This window comes from Mandrillus leucophaeus, unplaced genomic scaffold, assembly GCF_000951045.1.
Source record: "Mandrillus leucophaeus isolate KB7577 unplaced genomic scaffold, Mleu.le_1.0 Scaffold340, whole genome shotgun sequence".
In the NCBI taxonomy this organism is placed as follows: domain Eukaryota; kingdom Metazoa; phylum Chordata; class Mammalia; order Primates; family Cercopithecidae; genus Mandrillus; species Mandrillus leucophaeus.
The window spans coordinates 1863167-1887288 of NW_012103588.1; positions in this window are offsets into that span (position 1 = coordinate 1863167).

Sequence of the window (24122 nt, forward strand, 5' to 3'; positions counted from 1 at the left end):
AAGGAGAGAAAATATACTTTGCCTGTTTTAAAGGGAGACACGTCTAAGCATCCTGGCAATTGCCTGGGTTACATTTCCACAGGAAAGAGAGAGAGGAGAATGGATACAATAATTCAGTCTATCACTGACATCTTTCAATTATCCAATAAAATATTGTAAATTTTCTAAATATGTTTAGTAGAACCCCTGGGAAAGTCTTTGTAGGTGAATCTTTATTTTTGTTCTAACTAGAGGAGTTTTGCTTCTATCAGTCTTATATATTAGGCTTCAGTAAACATTTATTATGAACAAAGGGTAAATAAATTAATGCTTAGAAACTACTGGCATAAGGAATTAATACTAGCAAAAAGTCATGTATGTGAATTTAAGAAAGTCTATTTTATAGTTAATTTACTTTGTTTTTCTGCTTTAAGTGGATGAAACTAACTTGTGCTTCACAAAGACAAGAAGTTTGTCAGAATTGTTAAAATTCTGATTAGGGTACTTTCTAGCTGTGTCACCTTCATCATATTGTTATATTTAACCTCTTTCTGTGCTTTAACTTTTTTCAACAATAAATTGAGAATAAAAATATCTAAAGCATAGGGTTATTGTAGCTAATAAGACAATGAATCCATAAAAAATGTTTTGGACAATGCTACTATGGAGGAAAATAACCAACTAGTGATACTTACAGGAGACTCATCATTAAGTAGAATAGTAGAGAAAGGTAGATCTGATCTTGCTGTTGGAAGTAGCCATTGATGTGAGACAACCTAATTATCATTACATTGTAGTCTTTCAAAAATATTTTTATACAACCTGAAAACACAAAATGACATGTATTACATATATATGCGTGTGTGTGTGTGTGTGTAGAAAATATCAAAATGCACACCTGTAACTCACCACTGAACCTAAAAGCTTAAATGTTACCAGTGCCTTTGCATCAATCTGTGTGCTCCTTTTCATCCTAACTCCCTGCCTTAACGTATGCCTCCCAATTATAATTTCTATGTAGTGTACCATAATGGTTAAGAAGGCAGTCTGAGCCAGACTGTTTGCAATAAGCATTTTTAAAATCCTCTTTGCCTCAGTTTCTAAATTGGTATTTTGATGATCATTATATTTTCCTCATACAAGAATTGTATTGTTTAATACATTTGTAGCATACAAAAGGAGGTCTTATAAATAGTAGGCAGTGTGTAAGTTTTAATTGTTAACTATTATTATCGTCATTGTTGTTAGTGGCACACATATGTCACTGAGCAATCTATTGTATGGCTTTGCTTGCTTTTGAGCATTACAAAAATGAAATAATAATCTTAACGTCCTCTTTTGTGACTGACTTTTTAACTCAACATTATGCTTCTAAATGTCATCTTACATATCACGTAATATTCCTCATCAGGATTTATTCATTTTCTTGTTGATGGATATTTGTATTGCTTCCATTCAAATATTTCTTTTTATTATGAATGATGTTATTATAACCATTGTTGTACATGCCTAGTAGTGTGTACATGTAAAGATTTCCCCAAGATCATCCCTTGAAGTAAAATGGATGGGTTATGGGAACTTTGAAATGTTCATCTATGTAAGATGGGACCAAATTGTTTCCAATGCAGTTATGTCAAATTAAACTTCAACCAGCTGATCCACTGTGGTATGAATTTACAATTCTGTAATTACATGACAATATATTTTTATTTGTATTGACTCTTCATGCTTCTTATTTTGTGATATTCCTACTCTTGGTTTTTATGCCAATTTTTCCTTGTGTTATTTTATTCTGCTTATTGAGTTGTAAAAGTTATTTATTCTTTGGATGCTAATCCATTGTTGGCTATGTATGTTACAGATACTGTCTCTCACAATGGGTTGATTTTCACTTTCATCACAGTGCCTTTTTATAAATAGAATTTCTTAATTTTATTACAAATTTATCAATCTTATCTCTAATGGTTAGCATTTAAAAAAATTCCTTAACCCAAATTCAAAATTTGTTCTCTCATAATTTCTATAAAAATTTTAAAGTTTTGCCTCTTACATATAAGAATTTATCTATCTTGCATATATTTTTGTCTACAGTGTGTGGTAGAAATCTGATTTGATTTTATCCATATGTACAAATGAATTGTATTAAATTTTTCTTCTTTCCCTCATAATCTTCAAGGGAATTTTTGTAATATCCTGAGTTTGCATATATATGTGGCCCTCTTTGGGGCTCTGTTTTTTTTTTTCTTTTCCTGTTCCACAGGTTATTTTATTTATTCCTGCACCACTAAATCTCTATATCATTTACAATAGCATTGTAATAAGATGATATCTGGCAAACCAAGTAGCTCCTCTTTATACTTCATCTTGAACAATATCTTAACAACTCACAGACTTTTTCTCATCCACATACATTTGAAAATCAGCTTGATATTCTAAGATTTAATGACAGTAGATGGTAGTATGAATTTCTTTTTGTTTATTCTATTTGGAATTAATTTGGTCTCTTAAAAGTAGATTGGTATTTCTTAGTTCTGGAAAACCTCAGCTATTATTTATTCAAATTCACTTATCCTTTATATGATCTATCTTTTTTTCTTGAGACTCTGGTAAAATGTATTTAAAATTTTTCATTCTGTTTTCTATATCATTTAAGCTATTCTTTGACATTTTCATCTTCTCTTTATGTAGGAGTCTGTGTTTATTCTTTCTGTCTTCCAATGTACTAATTATCTCTTCAACAGTTTCTAATCTGCTTTTTAACTTGTTCATTAACTCTGATTTCAACAATTTCATTTATCTTTGAAACATTTACTTTCTTATTTTTAAAATTTGGTTTGTTATTTTTTATGTCATTTCGAATATTTTAAAAATGAAATCTCATTTTTAACTTTTCAGACATTGAATTCGTAGCTTATAAACAATTTCTGATAATTGTAATATCTGAATGCCTTGAGTCCATAATGCTACTGTTTGTTACTTTTTCAGACTCTCGTTTATTTTTATTCCTTGTGTGTTAGATTTTTTAAATAATAAATTTAAATTTTATTGGTCTTAGTATTACTAAGCCTAGAAACCTAAATGGAGAATGCTATTATCTAGAGATGACTTTCAAATACAAGCTGGTTTGAAATATATATTGATTTGAAATATATTTGGAGGCTGGGTGTGGCAGCTCATGCCTGTAATCCCAGAACTTTAGGAGACTGAGGTAGGAGGATTGCTCAAGGCCTGGAGCCTCAGACCAGCCTAGGCAACAAAGTGAGACTCTCTCTCTCTCTCTCTATGTGTGTGTGTATATATATAAAATATATATTTATAATACATATTATTTATGTAGAATTATAAATATATATTATTTATATATGATATCTATTATTTATATAGAATATATATTTATATATATATATTAGCTGGGCACAGTGGTACATGCCTGCAGTTCCAGCTATTTGGGAGACTGAGGCAGGAGGATGGCTTTAGCTCATGAGGTCAAGGCAACAGTGAGCAGCGATTTTACCACTGCATGCTAGCCTGGGTGAAACAGCAAGACTCTGTCTCACAAGAAAAAAAAAGAAATGAAATTTATTTGGAAATAACATGGAAACAGGAGTTTTATGTAGGTAAATATCTGAAAGACTCGCTTATCTTTTGCAAGAAGCCAGATGGTGCTATAAACAGTGAGTAACCTCTTTAGGCCCCTTCGAGGTGTTGCCTAAACAAAGTAACCTGAAGTTCCACTCTCTTTCATCTCATTGTCCTTAGTTTTGGTCTATATGTTAGTCTTGTTATAGACAGACCTTAAGATGGCTACTATAATTCTCACCATAATTCTCACCTCCTGGTTTTAAAGAACTTATATAATCCCCTCTCGATGAGAATGTGTAGGACCTGCAACTTGATTCCAACTACTAGGATGTGGCAAGGGTAACTGGAAGGTATTTTTATCATTGTGTTTCATTGTATGAGACTACATCTTTCTATCAGACTAGATCTAAAGTTTTGACCTTGCTGGCTTTGAAGAAAGAAGCTTCCATGAATCTTATAGGTGTAAAAAAATAAATTCGTTCAACATTAGTGAGCTTGGAAACAAACCTTTCCCAGTCAAGCTTCTAGATAAGAATCCAGTTTTGTTTACCGCTTGATTGCTGTCATGCAGAGGACCTAGCTAAACTAAGACTCCTAAATAATAGAAACTCTGAGATCATAAACATATTTTGCTTTAAGTCATTAGGTTTGTGATAATTTGTTATGTAGCATAGAAAAGAAACTCAAAGTCTGATATTATCTTTTTTTTTTTTTTTTTAGAGAAAGCCTACCTTTTGATGGCTTGCTTTTCACTCCTCTCTTTCCTTGTTTCAGCTATTTTTTTTTCCTCAAAGGTATTAGGAAAGAAATAAAAGGTTGATGGTGTTTAAGATGAGGAATTTGAGAGGTGATAAAAATTTTCTATTAATTGCTTTATAACCAAAGTGCATTAAAACTTTTATTTTTAATCAAAAGCCTAATTATCTTGAGCAAGATGGTCTTTCAGAGTGTCTAGATTGCCTCACTTTTATAAGAAGTCCTCAAATTCAATTCTTATAATTGAAATGAGAAAAAAAATGTGTTTTGTGATTGACATGTAGAGTACAAAGAACATATTACTTTCTCTTGGAAGAAAGAACTTTGGCCTTTCTTTCTCTCATCCCCCCAAAAATGCAGTTTTGGGTGAGAAAAAGATGTTTGGTAAGTTATGTTGACTTTATATGGTTAACGTTTTGACTTTACATTGATTTGATATTCAAAAAGAGAAATTGAAAAAAGGAAAAAGACATTAATTCATTTTTTAACTCTAAAGAAATGACATCTAATCAAATACTAACTGGAAAGGACTAAAAAAATGTGTTCATAGTGACTACCATAAGAACGTACTCTCCATATATTCTTTGAATTCTATCTTTTTTCTTTTTTCTCCTCCATCTTTTCAGAGCTAATGTCCACCTATTTCAATAAAGTTAGGTTCTCATGACCAAGTCATATAAATGAGTCTTTTGTAAATTTGCATAAATCTACTAAGCAACCATTAACTGCTTACCATCATTACTTTGAAATTCACCTTTGTATCTCAACTTACTATGTTTTGCCTTTCTAGCTATTATTCCCTTTGAAAGTAATAGTAATATAATTACTTTTCAAAATATCCCCATCTTTTTCTTTTTAGAGAGTTATGTGAATAACAATGAGAGTTATGTGAAAAACAACATTCAATGGTTAATTTCTATGTGCTAGAAACAATGTTAATTGATTTACATAACTTGTCCTAGTTATCCTCAAAATATTACCATTTTTTATAATTTATCATTATTTATATTATGAAGAAAAATATTAAAATATGATTAATAGTAATATATTTTAAAAATCAAATACTAATAAAAGACAGTGATAAATAGCAGATTCTTTCATCACCTCTTGTTAACTCTTTCATTGCATGATACAGAGACAAACTATTAAATTCCTTTAGTTTTATTTGATTTTAAACTCTACATTTTAAAATAACTCACTTAGATGTCAATTTATTGCTTTTAAAAATGTTACGTATTATGTTCTGACTGCCTACTATTAATAGGATTGTTTTACTCTTAAAATAAAAAAAAGACAAGAATACTGCATCTCACCATTCATTTTCAACATTGTACTGGAAGTCCTGGCCAATGCAATAAGACAAGAAAAAGAAATAAAAGGTGTACATATCAGGAAGGCATAAATAGAACTATATTTGTTTGATGATGACATGACTGCATATTTTGCATGATTTATATAAACAAAATCCCAGAGTTGACAAAAAGTTCCTGGAACTAATAAGCTGCTATAGCAAGGGTGTAGGATAAAAAGTTAATATTAAAAAGTCGATTGTTTACATAAACTATGTAAGTATAAATCAAATAAAATATGTACCGGATCTATACAAATAAAACTAGAAAAGTCTGATGAAGGAGATCAAAGAAGATCTAAATAAATATTCTATGTATAGGGACAGAAAAGACTCTATATTGCTAAGATGTCAATTCTTCTCAACTTAATTTCCACATTCACTGCAACTCCCATCAAAATCCAAGCAAGTTATTTTCTGGATATCAACAAATTGACAATAAAGTTTATATTAAAATACAAAAAGACTCAGAATAGGCAACATAATACACAAGAAGAGAGCAAAGAAGAATATTACACTATTCAAACTGAAGATTTACTATAAAGCTACAATAGTCAAGACAGCATGTTATGGAAGAATAAACATATAAACCAATAGAACAGAATAGAGAGCCTAGAAATAGACCCACACAAATATAGTCAACTGATCTTGGACAAAGGAACAAATGCAATTCACTGTAGAAAAGATAATCTTTTCAACAAGTGATGCTGGAACAACTGGATATCTACTTGGAAAAAAAAAAAAAAAATCCAGACACAGACTTTACACAGTTCACAAAAATTAGCTCAAAATAGATCATAGAAGTAAACAAAAACCACAAAATATAAAACTTCGGTAATAGGGGAAAATATAGGTGACCCTGTGTTTTTGGATACAACTTCTTTTTTTTTTTTTTTTTTTTTTTGAGACGGAGTCTTGCTCTGTCACCCAGGCTGGAGTGCAGTGGCCAGATCTCAGCTCACTACAAGCTCCACCTCCCGGATTCAAGCAATTCTCCTGCCTCAGCCTCCCGAGTAGCTGGGACTGCAGGCGCCCGCCACCTCGCCCGGCTGGTTTTTTTGTACTTTTTAGTAGAGACGGGGTTTCACCGGGTTAGCCAACTTCTTAAGCACACTATAAAAGTAAAATTTGTTCAAATTAAAAAAATTCTGCAAATACATTATTAAGAGAATTAAAATACAAGCCACAGAATGGGAAAATATGCACAAAATACATATCTGATAAAGAATTTGCACTTAAAATACACAAAGAACACTTAAAACTCAAAAATAAGAAAATGATCCAATTTAAAACGGGAAAAAGTTCTGAACAGACACCTCACCAAAGAAGATACACAAATAGCAAATATACATGTAAAACTGTTAAAAATTGTATGTCATAAGGGAATTGAAAATTAAACAACAACTATATACCACTACACATCTGTTAGAAAGATTAAAATCTGAAATATGACAATATCATATACTGGTAAGGATGCAAAGCAACAGGTGTTTTCATTCATTGCTGGTAAGAATGCAAAATGGTACAGTCACATTGTTAGTTCCATACAAGGTTAAACATAATCTTACCATATTATACAGCAATTGCTCTTTTAAATGTTTATCTAAATAAGTTGAAAACTTAAATCCACACAAGAACCTGCACATAAATGTTTACAGCAAGTTTATTCATAATCACCAACAGCTAGAAACAACCAAGACATCATTCAGTAGTAGATGAACAAATTGTGGTACATGCATAGAATAAAATGATCAGTGATGAAAAGGAATGATCTATTAAGCCATGAAAACACATGGAGCAATGTTACATGAATATTACTAAGTGAATGAAGTCAATCTGAAAGGGCTACATGCTGTATAAGTCCAACTCTATGACCCTCTGAAAAAAACAGAAATATAGAGACGATAAAATGTAAGTCGTTTCCAGGCTTTAGAGAGTGGAGAGAAGAACAAATAATTGAAATGAAGGAAAGTTTTAAGGCAGTAAAACTGTTCTCCATGATATTTTAAAGGTGAATGCATAAAATTATGCATTTTAGCCCCTTTCCTCATCCATAGAGCTATTCAATGCAAAGTGTAAGCCTTAATGTAAACTATGACTTCAGTTAATAATTATATATCACCTTCGGTTCATTAATGTAACAAATGTACTACACTAATGCAAGATAATAAGAAAAACGACGTATATGGAGGTTACTTGAAAACTCTCTGTACTATACACTCAATATTTCTGTAAATCTAAAACTGTTCTAAAAATAAATTATATTATTAATGGTTAAAATAACCTCACATTCTGTTCTGACTTCCCACTATGACTGAGGTTGTTTTAGTTTTTTCATACTACCTTTCCTCCTGTCTCTATGTATTTTGTCTTCATTTTTGTTAAATCACTGTTCAATGTAGAGATGATTATAATGATGCAAATATCATTATCAACTGAGCAGTGTAGCATATTTTGATTACTCTTTATTTTTTGTACAGCTATTCTTTTTTTTCTGTAGTTTTTAATTACTCTCCAGCAGGAACTAAAATACACCTCTAATTATAATCAAACACCCCAGTTAGTCTATTAGTTCACATTTTTTTTTTTTGAATTCATATTTCTTAGAGCACTCTGTCCTCTTGCTCCAATTGGATTGATTTCTTTCCAGGCATTTTGGTTGGTTGAGTTTTTTCTTGTACTTGCTTTCATTATCATTCTCAGAGTACTCTTCGTTTTCTCCTTACTTGGATTCCCTGTTTCCTGAATTCTAAGTCTTTCTTGATGGTGATTTTGTATTGTGTTGAATTAGACAAACTGGAGCTACATTTCCCAGAATGCTCCTCCCAATGTGGTTCAAAGTTAGCACTGACTTCATGGGACATTTTGGTGAACATTTGGAGGATGGCCGTGAAACAGGAGCCATATTTCTTAGTTTGAAAGAATTAGTGTAAGACACCAGGCACTGTGGAATCTTTTCATATTGTTGCCGATGCTGGCTCATCTAAGTGGCATGGAACAATGCCTGGTGCCACAAATTCTCCTCCCAGGCTTCTCCTTCAACATCTCTGAGTTCTGGGCCAGTATGAATGGAGTTCCAGAGAAAAACACACCAACTTCTCCTCCAGGTCATCTAAGGCTTAGAAGCTGGAGGTGCTAAGTGACAGATGTGGGTTCTGGTTTCTCTTTGCAGGCTCGTTTGTCTTCATAGGTTCCAGCTGTCCTCATGGCTTCCAATTTATCCTCATTGGCTCCATTGTCCTCCTTCTTTTCCACATCAGCTTTCCTTCCCAGCTCCTGATCTGGTTAGCTTATAGCAACTTCAGGCTCAACATTAGATGCCTCAGAGATTACCTCAACAGTTCCTAAAATGTTATGTGCTAATATTTACAGTGAATCCTCTATTCTATATCACGTAGAATATTTCTGAGTTTCTTTTTTTTTTATCATATCCTAAATGATATGTTCATTTTGGTAGAGTACTCTTCAAGTAGTTTACAGGGAGATGATGCAGCAGGTAAATTTTTAGAGATTTTTACATGTCCAAAAATATCTATGCCCCAATATCTTGATATTGAAGGATGGGCATACCATATTAGTTTAGAAATAGTTTTTTCCCACATAATTTGAAAACACTACACATTATTTTCTAGTTTCAAATTTTTCTTTGAGAATCTCTTGCCATTCTGACTTCTGATTGGTATTCTGATTTCTGAATGCCTGTGACATTTTTTTCATCTTTAAAAGTTTTTAGGGTGTCTTTTAATCTGAAATTTATCCCTGATATGGTATAATTGGTTGTGCTTCTTTTATTTTTCATTGTAATAGACATTTGGTGATCCTTTGCAATCTGGAAACTCAATTTTTCAATTATGCAAAGTTTATTTTGTTTTATTTCAATAGTTTTTCATCTTTTCTACTGGTCTGTTCTGCACTTCTTAATGAGAAGTTACAACTCCTAAACTGATTCTGTAATTCTTTCTACCTTCTTGTTCAGCCTCCTAAGAGGTTTAAGTACTTTCTTTGTTTCTCCACTTTCTCTGAATTTTATATTTGTACAATTGTATCTTTAATGTCTAAGTGTTTTTCCTTATTCTTTAAATATGTTTCAAGCATTTGTTCTTTTCTTAAAAGATACAGTATCTTCTCTCATTTCTGGTAAGACAACACTGATTGTGTCTTTTAGTATTTCTGTTTTTCTCAATTTTTTTCTCTTTTTTTTCTGCTTTTAAAAAATATCTTTATGAGAGAGTCTTTCTCTGAAAGCACATTGTTTCTCTACTGTCCCTTCACATTTAAGAAGACATTACAATTGATTGAAATCCAAGTATATAGATAGTGCATGTTGATGCATACATAACTATTTCATAGGAAGTTCCCTCACATCCTCAATATCTTGAAATGCACTCAGCTTCTCAAAAGAAGCACAACTTCTGTGGTCTGTCTGTTCAATCAGAGAAACACAGCTAGGGGGAGGGTGAGTATCTTAGTCTCCTAGGGCTGCCATAACAAAATAGCATAGACTGGGTGGCTTAAAACAACAAGCATCTCTTTTCTCAGTTATGGAGGCTGGAAGTCTGAAATCCAGGTGCCAACATGCTGGAATTCTGGCAAAGACTCTTATCTTTGTAGATGGCTGTTTATCCCATGGTATAACCACATGACCTCTCACTGTGGCTGTGCAGAGAGAAAATGAGCGATCTCTCATTAAGAGATGTCTCTTCTTATGAGGACACCAGTTCCATCATGGGGCCCCACCCTCATGACCTTATTGAAAATCACCTCACAGAGGCCTCATCACAATGGGGGTTAGGATTTCAACATATAGGTTTGGGGAGTGGGGACACAATTCATTCATAACTGCGAGTGTCACAGTTTAATGTGTGATCATTTAATTCCTCTGCTTTCAATAGGGAGTCGCATTTCTCCCCTCCACTTTGTTTTGTTCAGTTTCTTCAGAGAGCAAATTACATTGTTCTCAAGTGAAGAAGGAGCAGTCACTTGAGTGTGCAGGGTAGGAGAAGGGATGTACCAGTCTGATTTCCCCTTAAATGGACTTTTACTTTCTCCCTTTTATTTTTAGCACCTTTCCTCACTTACACTTTCGGAGTTACTGTATGCCTTTAATTTGTTTTCAGCTTCTCTATGACACAAACTAACTTTCTTCTGATTGGATTCTTCTATTTAAGCTCCATGAGGACACCGTTTTTGTCTTTTGTTCACTGTTCTCATGCTTCTCTCTAGAACAGTGCCTGGCACATACTAGGTGTTCAGTGAGTATTTGGTGAATGAAAAATACAAGTACTTAGTTTCAGCTTTGGTCACCCTGCTGTCAATTACTATTTCAATATTCAAAATTTTATTGTCATCTTTCTTCTTCTGTTTTCTCCTCTCACATTGTTTTTGATTATGTAAAGTGGTATCCCACTTTAAAAATTATTTATATTTAAGTATATATTTCTTTTCATGGAGTTTTAAAGCACAGTGAAACAAATATGTGCTTTCATATTACTATGCTTACCTAAATATCAAACATTATTTTTCAACTATTTGAATATTTTTAAAACATTTTTCTTTTGACTCTTTAAACATTATTTCAGCAAAATTATAAGTCCTACAGATGGAGACTTTTGTTTTGAGATGTCTTTTGTTTTGAGAATCTTGTAGTTTCTGCAAGTTTTATCTATTATGCTATTATGTTTATTTTGATTTTTTAAATTCAGCAGCAAGAGGTATCTGTCCATTTTAAATGAAGTAAGTACACTAGACTTCAGGAACTCTTGGGCTTTCTCCTTTCCCTGAACTTTAAATAAATTATGACACATTTATTTTACAGCAGAATTAGATGCCAGGAAAGATCAGAAAATCTATCTTCCATTTCTCGGATAAAGGATGATTATCCTAGCAGTATTTGTGTAATGACTCACTCATTATTGATCAAGAGTCTGGAAAGTATGGGGATTTTGCATTTGGAGAATTTGGGAGTAATTTATGATAACAAGCAATAATGGGAAGATAGTGATTTTGTATGTTTGTTGCTAAATGCACCTGTCAAACCCAGATGCCAACAGGCATAAATGTGATAAAAAAAGAACATTCTCAAAGCATCTAGTGTTTCCGGAAGTAAAATAACCCAGTTGCATACTGCTGGATAGCCAAGTGATTATTTGGCTTATTTTCTCTTGGCTTATCATTGATAAATAGCTTCTGTTATAAATTATAAATGTGAAAATTATAAAATACTATATATGCAAGACTATGTTATGTATCTGTTATTAGTGCTAGAGATTGAGGTTTTTTATCTCCTCAGATTCATTTTTCAGTTGGTTAAGCATCTCACCAGTAATATTATGCTGCTACTCACTTGTCGAAAATTAAATTTTTTAGATTGACGTCTTTGGATGAGCTCCCCCTAACAAAAGAAGTTTGCTGAGCTTCTAGTACTGCCTCCCTCCTCTACAAGCAGTAGTGGTTTTATTGTTCTAAAAAGAGATAAAAATCATGTTATCTCAGTTTTAAATCTAAGTATTCTGTTGAATTCAATAAAGCATTTATTAAGTAAAGAAATAACTTGGTGTGGTAGAAAGCACTTGCTGCAGTCATACCCAAGGGAGGAGAATAAAAATATTGAATGATTAGATGGTGCACAGCATACAATCTGAAAGGATAATAGCTAGAACACCAGCATCCTGCTGCTATAACAAGCATTGCCTTTTCATTTCTACATGGTGAGTTAGTCCACTGGGCCCTAAGGGAAAAGCCATAGACATCTAGGGGACTAATGGCCATAGCAATTTGTCATCCATGTAGAAATATTTCAAGATTTTAATAATTACTGATATGGTTTGGCTGTGTCCCCACCCCAATCTCATCTTGAAATGTAACTCCCACAATTCCCATATCTCCTAGGAGGAACCTGGTGAGAAGTGATTGGATTATGGGGCAGGTCTTTCCTGCACTGTTCTCATGATAGTGAATGAGTCTTACGAAATCTGATGGTTTTATAAAGAAAGGTTCCTCTGCACAAGCTCTCTCTTTGCCTGCCACTATTCATGTAAGATGTGACTTGCTCCTCCTTGGCTTCCACCATGATTGTGAGGCCCCCCTCCGCCATGTGGAACTGTGAGTCCGTTAAACCTCTTTCTTTTGTAAATTGCCCAGTCTCGGGTTTGTCTTTAGCAACAGCATGGAAATAGACTAATACAACTATTATTGATGCACTGGTGCTTTCTGGCCGAATATTGGCCTAGTCACACTGAATGTGAATTTCTCTCACAACAATGTGATCCAGGGGCAGGTCCCTAGCCTTTCTGAGCTTAGTTTCTTTATCTGTTTTAAAAGGATGCCTTGGCTGGGCTGTAGCTCCCATGTGTCCTTTTGCAATTCTTGTCCAGATTTTCTAGATGTATCTTGAAAATGTGATCCAGGGGTGGGTCCCTAGCCTTTCGGAGCTTAGTTTCTTTATCTGTCATAAAAGGATGCCTTGGCTGGGCTGTAGCTCCCATGTGTCCTTTTGTAATTCTTGTCCAGATTTTCTAGACGTATCTTGGGCAGACAGAGACTCTCTCATCCTGTGTTTCCTGGGAAAGAAGACTCCATAGTAGAAACTCTACACTATTGACTGTACCACAAAGGGAGCTGGAACTCTGCCACGAGGGGGTCCGGCTTATGGAATTAAGGAACCACTTCTACAATGGTCAGTTCCAGAGTCTTGCTGCCATTGCTAGTTCAGGAAGACTCCTTTGCCAAATCTGGCAGTTGTTGATAATGTTACAAACTCCTACCTATGCTGTGATCTTATGTGAAAATGGATGCCTGACCTTTTATCCCAATTAACTCAGTCTGAATTCTTTTCAAGTCTTGCATAAGTCCATCTGAATGTAAGAAGCTAAATCCCATTTGGAGTTCTAGATATAAGGGATGAGAAACATTTTTAGCTTTTTTTGCCTCTGCAGTAGAAAAAGGCAAACTGAAGGACTTAAGTGAATTTTGAAAAACCCAGTCTACAGTGACTGTCATACACACTCAGGTCTCTTTGACCCCAAAGGCAAAGCTTATATCTAATATATGTCATTTTAAATGTCACTTCTACCTTAAAGGTTCTGTGATTGACTGTAAGGTATCTAAATTCTAATTTGCATGATGATGTCCAACGTTTTCACAACTTTGGACATACTGTGATTATGCTGCTAATTTACCAACTGATAGTGCTTTGACAGATGAAAAATACAAATGCATAGGATTAAAAGGAAAGTGCCTGAAAATACATAACTAGGATTTATACCCAGGTCTCTGAATCCAAAGCATTTATTGTTCAGATTTTATGATACCAAAATACCTGAATTTACTTTTAAAAAGTTTTAGCTTATATACTATTTCAACAATGTAATGAGTTAGCATTAACTTTGGTTAGTGAGTCAACTTGATTTCAAAGAATGTTGTCTGTAATAGCTTTGATATAAATTGATAGTTCGTGTACCCTTTTAAAGATAATGAGTGTCATGGATAATTGTATGTGTTAATTTGATTGGGATAAAGGATACCCAGATAGTTGGTAAAGCAGTATTTTTTGGTGTATCTGTAGGGTGTTTCTGAAAGAGTTTAACATTTGGATTGGTAGACTGAATAAAGCAGATTGCCCTCTCCTATGTGCATGGGCCCCATCCAATCTCTTGAAGGCCTAAATAAAATTTAAAAGCTGAGTAAGGGGAAATTTATCTTCTCTCTGCTTGACTCTCTTTAAACTGGGGCATTTGATTTCTTTTGCCTTCAAACTTGAACTCAAACCGGTACTTATATTGTCAAATCTCCTGCTTCTCAGGCCTTAGAACTCAGATTGGAACTATACTGTCATCACCCCTGGGTCTCCAACTTGCTGACTGCATGTCTTGAGACTTCTCATCCATGATAATTATATAAGCCAATTCCTTATAATAAATCTCTCTCTATATATGTACACACATATATGTGTATGTAAAATATATATGCATATATAATAGGTTAGAAACTTCATTGAAATATATATATTATATACAAATCCTGTTGGCTCTATTGTATATATCTCTCCTAAAAATTCTATTTATCTGGAGAACCCTTGTATAATGAGTTATATAGGAACCTCTAATGACCATGTATTTAAAATAAATATTTATTAACAATTGAATTCACCTCCCTGTGTATGAAAAGACAAAAATATGTTCTAAAAAGGAATTCTAAATTACTCTTTTCTTTTATTTATGCAGGATTATATAAACTATGTATAATCGAGCCTCTTTTTACTATAGACATATGAATTGCCAATGATTTTCTGCTAAATTAATTCTATTCTTTATTGACATAATACAAGCTATAATCAATGGGAGGCATATATCAGCTGAACAGCTGGGATTTTGCAGTATTAATTGCAGTTACTAATGTATTCAATTCACAGACTTACATTAAATTAATGATATAACTCTCATTTTATATTTTACATTAATGTACTATATAATAATTTTACTGCTTTAAACTAAAGTACCAGAAAACTCTGTATGGTTAGGAAAGGCCACAGAAAATGGGACTAGGAAATATTTTTTCTGTTATTTAGAAATATTAATCTTATATATCAAGAAATGATTTGGGGTTATTTGTACACAGTCACATCCTGAAGTTACTGACATGCTCTCAAGGAAAATAATACTGAATTTGCAAATGTCTTGAAAATCTTGAGGGTGATATTAATCAGTCACAATTTTCCAATCCAGGATATACCTCAGAAGGAAAGTGAGCGTGAATGGTACAGGGGCTCTGGGGGTAAGTGGGGGACTGTGCTGTTGAAAGGAGTGATGAGTTGTCTGAGTGAATATTTTACAGGTTTTGTGGGTATGTGGAAAATAATTATAAAACCAAAATCATTGAGAGAAAAAGGAAAAGTAGTTCTTAGACATTTCACTTGTTCCGTCTCCGCCTCTTTCCCTTTTGTTAGTATTTTATATTATATTTTGCTTTTCTATCATTCCAGAAAAGGCACAGGTGCTTTAAAGCAACTCTAGTGCTGGCCCCTCCTCAAATTCTTTTACAAGTAGTCCAACACACAGCATGTTCAGAGACTCTTCATTTGCAAGAGCGAGGTAAATTATAAGGTAACTTTGAAATTATTTATAATTTATCAGGTTATGTAAGAAATATGAAGAGGACTTGTAGGCATGAAATTATGGAAATGAAAAGAAAACAACTGTCCTGTGAGTTCCCACATCGTGAGGAATTTGAATAATGGGATGGAGCGCTCAGGCAAAGCTAGCTTAGTGCTCCATGAATTAAACCTCCGGTGTACTTCTAGACTATAAATTACAGGAGTGAACCTAGCAATGAAATGATAGTTGATTCCCAGGCAATTAAAAGAAAAGGAAAAGCCTAATCTTACATACATTGAAAAAGCTTTCTTCCCCTTATCAACAGCATTCATAGCAAAAATTTATTTTTGGTTAAATCTAGTGGGGCAATAGTCGTAACAATGAAAGGCATTTTCTTTGGTAAGCCTGATTGGCTGGTAAATTATTTTCATACCATTTTCCAGTTTGATGATTGTGAAGGCCCAGTTTTTGTCAGATTGTGAATAATTGTTTCTTCATATGAGCTCATGAAACCATTTTCTCACACTGCTCTTTCATAAGGAATGTATAGTCTTATTCTGATCTCCGTCAAAATGTCAAATTCCTCTAGTATATCTGCAACAGAGTCTTTTTCTCAAGCCTGAGAACAGCAGAGAGAATTTTTCTGTGCGTATGACTTAAAATCTGAGATCACAGTCAGGAAAGCAGATTAGCAAAGTGTTGTCATGCTTTGCAAGAAGTTGTAAAGAACTTCGAGGAAAAAATCATGCTGTAAATAATCTTTTTTTTTCCTCCTCTGTGGCAGGCCCATTTGAACCACTGACCCCATCAAATACATTGTCCTAACTCTTTTTTATTCTCTGTGCAATGTTAGTTTCTTTGTAATACAAAATGTGCAGAAAAAAAGAACTACCTAATACCTGTAACTGTATCTTCCCTGAACCTGTGATAGATTAATTAAATATGGTTGTTTAGTGTATCTTTTTTCAACTTTTATGTAGTTAACAGACCAGATTAGAAGAGGCATGAAGTATGGTCAATGAGAACCTGTACAAAGGAGCAGGATGTTTATATTGGTCAGCATACTTCCCTTACAAGGCACTAAAATGTAGAGAATCACACAGGACTCCCGGTAATAAAGAGACATAGATGGAAATCTAAGTGTCTGGCTCTCAATTCTTTTTTTCGTTTAGATGAGAGGGTTCTGAATTACAAAAATACAAATACCTTTCAACATGTGGCCAACTTTTCACATGATACTTCTAAAATTCACTTTGATTTTTATTGGTGCTTCTTTATAGAACAAAGAGCCTCATAAAGAGCCCCTGAGTTTCCTGTGTTTGTGCAGTTGGGTCAAATGTATTGCACTTTCTTGCAGGAGAAACAGCAGTAGGAAAGAATTAATTCAAATCATGCTGCTGTAGGAAATAAGACATATTTCTCATCATATCTCAGCGAAGGTGTTTGAAGACTTAGGCTGCACAAATGAGCCAATTCTCATAGTTTTTTGGTGTGTCTCTAAGGAAAATTTAATCTTCACCATCACCTCATTCCTGGATCTGATTTTATACCTCACTTCCAACACATTCTAAATTGAATTCCAGACATAAAATAGGATATATGTATATGTGTCACACACTGCTGGATACTATCTAAGCAGATATAAAATTATTAAACTGTTTGATGAATAATTTTGTTTACATGTAGGATTCTTCTATAAGCAGAGACACATTATTTCCAAACTGGAAAAAAAAAGAAAAAAAACTGACCCTGTAATTGTGGGATTCTTTTGTTTCTTTTTCTTTTTTTATTATGAGAAGAACACTTAACTTGAGATCTACCCTTTTAAAAAATTAAGTGCCCAATACAATATTGTTAAGTATAGGCATAATGCTGTATAGCAGACCTCTACAACTTATTTATCTTACTCATTGAACTTTTATGCCTGTCAAACAGCAAACCCTCGTTTTATCCTTCCCACCCCCCACTCCCACTCCCTGGCAACCATTATTCTACTGTATGTTTCTATAAATGTGACTATTTTAGATACCTCATATAAGTGGAAGCATGCAAAATTTGTCTTTCTGTGACCAGAGTTATTTCACTTGGCAGAATGAGTTATCACCTCACACCTGTTAAGATGGGTATTATTAGCAAAACAAAATGAAAGATAACAAGTATTGGCAAGGATGTCAAGAAATTGGAATCCCTGTGCACTGTTGGTGGGAATGTAAATTGGTACAGCTAGTGTGAAAAATAGTATGAAAGTTTCTCAGAAGACTAAAAATAAAACTAACATATGATCGAGCAATCCCACTTCTGGGTGTATATCCAAAAGAATTGAAATTAGGATCTTGAAGATATATCTGCACTCCTATGTTTACTGTAGCATTATTCATAATACCCCAAGTATGGAAACAACCTAAATATCCATGAATGGATGAAGAGATAAAGAAAATGTGGTACGTGCATGCAATGGAATATCATGGGGCCTTAAAAAAGGAAATTCTGTTATATGCAACAACATGGATGAACCTGGAGAACATCACACTAAGTAATCTCATATCTTTGAGTTGGATTTTGAAATAAATCACTTTTCTTCAGCGTATCTCACAGTGACCATTGCCTGGATCTTATTTCTTCTTGTTTTCTCCTGGTAGGGAAGTCATCTTTTATTATCTTTTAAATATATACAAAGGTATGAGTTGTAGCTAATGTTTAATCCAGTTCCCTCTTCATGACCCCAAAACTTAATGCTTTGAAGACTAATTTTTGGATTTTTTTTAAATAAAGTAGAAAATCCAGCAGATAGTCAATGTGTGAAGAAATCTGTTAATATTTAATACATGATTTTTGTGTTAAATGATTTAATTCTGTTTAAGCTATGTTATTTTTGGTTCAGAATAATAGTCTGGTCTCCTTAAAAAGTCAGTCATTCACCTGAGTTTCCTCAATTGAGTTAGATGTGATGCTGTGATGGTACGATGATACGATTCATAGTAGCGAGACAGGACTGTGAGGACCTCAAAGAAGATGTTGGCTGGGCTTGGAGGCAGAGAGGACCATTTGCAAAAGAAAATAGTATTTGATGGGTTTGTTGACTACATAAAGAAGTACTGCTATGAAATCTATTTGAAATATATCAAGAAGGTAAGTACAGTATGAAGGTAGTACAAAGAAAACAAAACTCCTTTTTAAGTAAATAGGAACTAAATAGCAATTGTAAGCCCATCTCCAAATCTAAGAGGAACAGGGTACTAGGAGATACCTCAGACAGAGATCAATGCATCAGAGAAAGGGTAGAGATACAATGAACTTCCATTAGGCAAAATCTGTAATCTTGGGAAGAAGGTAGAATTCACTAAGGATTAATTGGGACCCAGAATCAGGATCAACCCAAACTCTTTGGGGGCAGTAACTTGATGCTAGCTGCCCACCTATTGAATAAATCTTGCTTTGCATTGCCTTTAATAGAGACTAATATAGATCTGAACCTAAAACAAGAGTTACAAAGTACCAGCTGTAGGGAAAGAAGGAAATGAGGGGGTCAGAATTAGGACCCAACAATATAATGGAACTCATCATATACACATTTAACTTAGAGAAAGTGCTCATGCTCAGCTGAAAGACTGTGTGGAAAATCCTCTTTTAGCTAGTGCTTTTGCTTTCATTGCCCTAATGAAAGAAAGATGACAAAAGAAAATCAAAGGGCTACTTTTGGCATTTTTCAAAGACAATTTTGACTCTATGTGATTTTTATTTCACATGTTTTTGTTTATGTTCTTGAACATAAACTCCATGTAATGTGTCACTTTAGTCTGCTACCATTAAAGGTAATTGGAAAGTCAGGAAATGAGGGTTTCTTTAGTTGCTTGGAGGATACTGCTTCAGGAAAACTAGAGAGACAAAGAACTCTCAGTAGATATTCTTGGAACTAAGATGTAACTATTTATTCATCTTTTCAGCAAATACTTATTGAAACCAAATAAGTGCCATGGGCACTGCGAACACAAAGAAGAAAAATTTAAGCTGCTTGCCTTAAAGGAAGGGTCGTGGAACGGCAAGCTATATGAGTAAATAATTGTAATACAGAGTCAAACAGGCTGCAATACAGGTGTTAACAAAATACAGAGGGAGTTGTAGGAGATAATGGCTGCTTCGTCTGAGGTCCAGAAGGCAAAAGACTACGGTTTCTTGGAGTTCACTGAATGAATACAGAAAATACAGGCATTCCTGACAATAAAAGAACCTTTGATTCGAATAAGAAATTAAGAGTTTTCAAGGCACTTCCAATATATCCTCTTATATGCTACAAAGAGTTCATTAATGCAGGGTTTGTCTGCACTTTATAGATGAGGAAACTGGCCCTGAGCAGAAAAGTGTTTTACCTAAGCTACCAAAATAAATAAATTAATTAATAATAATAAGTAGAAAGGCTGGATTTCATAAAATCGGAGAGCTCCCTGGTATACTATACATTGTTGGTTTTACAGACATACAAATTGAGTCCAAGGGACTCTGACTTTTAATGATTTAGCAATGCAGCTTCAATATAGTAACAAAGACTCTCTTGCTAGACCAAACTTTAGACACTTTCCTCTGAGTCCTCTGTTTAACTAGGCTTTGACCTTGGGCCTTGTCTTCAGTCTATCCAGTCCAGTTGTAGCAAAGCTCTCGCTACCTCAGTTAGCCATAATCCTCCCACCCTCAATATCTGATGAAATTCCTCATCCTCCGCACTTACTACCTGATCCTTCTGGCCTGCCTTCAGCAACATTCGTGCTAAGTCAATTTTACATGAATCTCCCTACCCCTGGTGTCTCCTCCTCTTAGTAATTGTCCAGCCACTAAACCCCTCCCTCAGCTCATTGGCTATAAATCCTTAGCTGTCTTTGCTGTGTTTGAAGTTGAACCAGATCTTTCTCCTGTTGCAGTAGTCTTGCACCTATTGTAATAATCCCAAATAAAGTCTTTCCTGTAGTTTTAAAACATGTCAAAATTATATGATTTTCTTGAATAGTAGTGTCTAAAATTGAAATTTTGCTGATAAACCAGTTGGAACCAGGATAATATAGAAGGAGCAATCCTTCCATGAAAACACGTTGGTACATTTAAAGCTTCTTGAGAGTAAAAATGTTGTATCTGTCTTTAACTTTATATACCTACTACACATAACATGGTACGTTCATATAAACGTTTAATAAACATTTGGTGAATCCACGTGTTTGTGTTTGACAAGTGTATTAATTAATGTATATTTGTTCTTAAAATTCATCATTTTACTAAGAATTTGTTTTCTTTTCATAATCAGTATGTCTTTAACCTATAGCCTTTGTTAATGATTGAATATTAATTTTAGTAAACCCTTAAATATAGTAAAAGTTGTTCATACCCAATCCATTTGGTTTGTTCTGATACAGAATTGAAAGACAACCCCGCTCCTTCATAAACCAGGCAGCAAAGCTAGTGAAGATACTGGAGGAGGGAGTGGCAGTCGCTTTCAATCAGCCTGTAAATGCACCTCCCAGAACAAAACAAAAACACTTTTCTTCGTGCAGGCTCTTTCTTAGATGTGGGTATTCACCTATGGGGGAAAAAAAATCGGAGACCCGAGTTTATTTTAACAAATCAAAGAAAGCCAATTCCTAATTTCCAAAACTACTCTTTTATCTTACATGTAACAACAGCTGAAAAGAATTATTTATCTCTCACTGTGGCGTTAGACCTGTCTAATTTCTACAGGGAATTATACAGAAAATTATAGATCTAGTGCTTGCCCTAGAGGAACTTATAATCTAAAAGTAGGAAGAGAGTAAACAAAAATCAAAGATACTTAAAGGCAAAAACAATGTACACTTTTTTACTTTTAGGGGCTCCAGAAGGAGAAGAAATTTGCATTGTATGCTGCACTCATAACTTTTAGAGAAAAAAATGTCAGTGCCTTCTTATATATTGCCAGCTTAGTGGATTCTGTGATGTGAGCAATGAAAAAAAAAAAGAATTTACAAGTTGAATAACAAGGAAACCACAGAGTACAGGAGATTTTTGGTTAAGATTTCCAAAAAGGAAAAGAAAAGAGACAGACCCAAGCATCACATTGGTACATTTTTGGGAACCAGGAAGTGTGCAAGTATGGTTCCCCTGGTAACCTTTGTGTAGAGGATATGAGTTAGCACAGCAGTTTCTCCTGTTTTAATACTGCAATCAAGAACTTGATTGTTTTGTTAATGCGATCATTTGGCATTTCTTCTCATTTTTCTTTTCCCTTGTGCTTACTTTACATTAAGGTCTAAAATCTGGTGGTTCTTAATTTGTCAAAGACGCAAATTTTTGGAAACAAAAAGAAGAATTCAGGAGAAATTGAGAGGAAGTTTTAAAAATTTAAGTTTTAGAAAGTAAAATATGTTTGTAAAATCAAATTTTCAAAGGGAGCCCAAAATTTCAGAACAATAACAAGAATATTATCCAAATCTTATATTATCTGAAAAGATAGCTTAAAATAGGAAGCCTAATTTTTGGCACATAAACTATACTGCAAGTAAGCAAAGCCATTTCTGGTTGTAAATTAAACATGAAAACAATCAGTATCTTTTGCTGTTAGTAATATTGAACAATTAGTCTGATCAATGTTTCCCTTAAAAGTCAAAATTGCCCACTAACTTCTTCTTGGCTTCACTTGTCTCCCTTCAGACTTCTATTTGGGTCCTGTTCATGACCCTTCTTAGCACCTTTGGATCCAAGGACTTCTTAGTCTCCTATCGCTCCCAATGTAGTTGAACTCTATCACTTGCATTTTGTTTTACTTTGCTTTGTTTTAACAACCCCCTTGATCTTGTTCTGCTAAGCACTGCTGGAGAAATTCAGGCTAGTTTGACAATCAAATTCTGTGCAATTAGACTCCTCATGCTGTTCTGTTATCTTTTTACTTATCATTAACTAACTTCCTAAAGCATTTTCTTCAGCAGTTGTTCTCATCCTAATTTCAGTTTCCTCCAGTTTCCTACCACACTGTTATCCTCTTCAATCTAAGCAAAGACTTCTTACTTGATTCAAAGGACAGAACTTAAGAAGTTACTTTCCCAAATCCTCTCCTCTTTATCTAAAATCTCTGAGAATTTTGAGCAGATGGCCCCAACAAGAAAAAAGAAAATGACATAATCAAGTTATGTCATTAATTTGGGGATGGGGAGTTATTAAAGGGAGTCTTTCCTCCCATCCTCTCATCTCTTGCCTGTTCCTCTCCATTGCTTGGTGATAAGGCCTATAGATCAGCTTGCCAGCATAGACAGCAGGATGGAGTGTGTGTTTGGAGAAAGAATTGGAAGATATGTAGCATAAATCTTAACCAATTTTTTTTGTGCCTACCATAGTAAAATAATCTTTTTAAGCATTAAAAAATAAAGAATTGGCTCTGCTCCCAACTTCTGTGGAAGTTCAGAACCTAGAAATAAAGATGTATGTATTTATAAGTATATAAACCACGTGTATAAGGCATGCAAACAAATGTGTATAAAAATAGAATTTAAGATAAAGCAAAGTGTTATAAAGTGGCTACATATAAGATGTTTTGGCATGAGGGAGGTGAGAGAATACTACTAGATGTGAAATCTCAGAATATGCTCTTGTAATTGATACCTATAAGTGTGAGAAGCATTTACAAGTATGGAGGTAGAGATGGCAGAAAAGGCATTCTGTAGTCAGACAGAGCAGCATGGGCTAAGGCAGTAAGATGTAAACATGTGGAGCATATGTAGAAATACATAATAGGCAAGACTTTTGGAAAGTTTGTCAGGCTGCAGAGATAGTCTTTAATACAATTGAGGACTCATGATGATGGAAGCTAAGATAACTGTGCTTAACTGTGTGGCAGGATCATACTGACTAATATTCATTAAGACTTTTCATGCAACAGATGCACAAAGCAGATACTATTATCCCCATTTGATAGATCAGGAAATGGACTATTCAGGAAATATTAAATGATTTTATTAAAGTCACAAAACCAAAAGATGACTTTTTGTGAAAATGTAATGACATAACAATATATGTTCAAAGCAAACATAGTGCTTGGCATGTAGCAGATGTACGGTATCTGTTAGTGACAGTGAAGGTGAAATTTATGTGTCAACTTGACTGGGCTGAGGGTTCCCCAGATAGCTTGTAAAATATTATTTGTGGGTATGTGCCTGAGGGTTTCTGGAAGAGATTAGAATTTGAGTCAGTAGTCTGAGTAAAGAAGGTCCGTCCTCACCAATATGGATGAGCATCACCCAACCTTCGAGAGCTTCAATAGAACAAAAATGGAGGAAGAAGGGTGAATTCACTCTCTCTATTTGAGCTGGGCATCTATCTTTTCCTGCCCTTGAACAGTGATGCTCCTGGTTCTT